General features: G+C 53.1%; 1 pseudogene; it reads right to left on the reverse strand.

Annotated features, from left to right (window-relative positions):
* Positions 1–399: 399 nt before the first annotated feature.
* LOC131508348 (guanine nucleotide-binding protein G(I)/G(S)/G(O) subunit gamma-12-like) lies at positions 400–892 on the reverse strand (annotated as a pseudogene).
* Positions 893–1196: the final 304 nt, after the last annotated feature.

The raw sequence follows: 1196 nt of genomic DNA on the forward strand, positions 1-1196 counted from the left end.
TATCAAAAACATACCATGACATAAAGGTTTCAGTAAGTTGTTCTTGGCATTTTCACCCAGACGGGTACTTAGGTAGTTTAGCTCTTGATGGGACTGGGTTGTTCATATATTTAAGAGTATATGGTCATGTTTTTTTTTTTTTTTTTTTTTTTTTTTTTTTTTTTTTTTTTTTTTTTTTTTCAACATTTTTTATTTATTTTTGGGACAGAGAGAGACAGAGCATGAACGGGGGAGGGGCAGAGAGAGAGGGAGACACAGAATCGGAAATAGGCTCCAGGCTCCGAGCCATCAGCCCAGAGCCTGACGCGGGGCTCGAACTCACGGACCGCGAGATCGTGACCTGGCTGAAGTCGGACGCTTAACCGACTGCGCCACCCAGGCGCCCCTGGTCATGTTTTTTAAAATGGCTCAAGCCGACCTGTCTAAAGCAGTAAGCCAATAGGACGCCGTGGTCATCGCGTGGAAAAGAAGATCATTATTCTGTATTAGGTCAGAAGGAGGTGTTTTGGAGAAAGGGCAGCTTGGGACATCAAGAGTCGGAGGGAGTCATTCCAGGCTAGGGTACTGTGGTCACTCAGAGTGGTTACCGAGAGGCTGAAGGTAAATGTCCTCCAAGGAACTGCCCGTGACTGGCTTCGTGGCGGTCAGGCGAGGGACTGTTTCCGTGGTCCTCTGTAAGATGATGCAAGTTTTTTTATCCTCGACAGGGTCTTCGAGGTTGGTGTCGGATCAGCACGGGGTCGCTCCTGGCGTGCTCCTCGCAGTAGGACACGGGGTCCGTGAATGCCTTTGACACCTTGATTCTCTCCCCGGGGGGTGGGGGCTCCATCCTCGGTGGCACAGTTCCCCGCGCCTGGGCGATGCTGCTGGTGCTCGCCGTTTCGCCCGACATCGTCAGGTGTTGCTTTTACCTGGAGCCAGTAAGACTTCCTGGGCCCACCGTTTTCAGGTTGAAAGTGGCGGAACGAATCACCTGCACCCGCCGTGGCGGGCCCGCCCGCCTGCCGGTGCGGCCTCCCCCTCCGCCCCCAGGGACTCGGCGTCCGAGGGCTCCTCGGGAGGGGACTTTCCGTCACGCACATTTCCGTGTGGACGCGGTTCTGAGACGGTGCTGGTGTCCTGGGGCGGAGAGGTACTCGGCCAAGTTCTGTGCACTTTTATTTCCCTGATTATTTTGAATTTCCAAGTCAATTTTG

The sequence above is a fragment of the Neofelis nebulosa genome, chromosome 4 (assembly GCF_028018385.1).
Source record: "Neofelis nebulosa isolate mNeoNeb1 chromosome 4, mNeoNeb1.pri, whole genome shotgun sequence".
In the NCBI taxonomy this organism is placed as follows: Eukaryota; Metazoa; Chordata; class Mammalia; order Carnivora; family Felidae; genus Neofelis; species Neofelis nebulosa.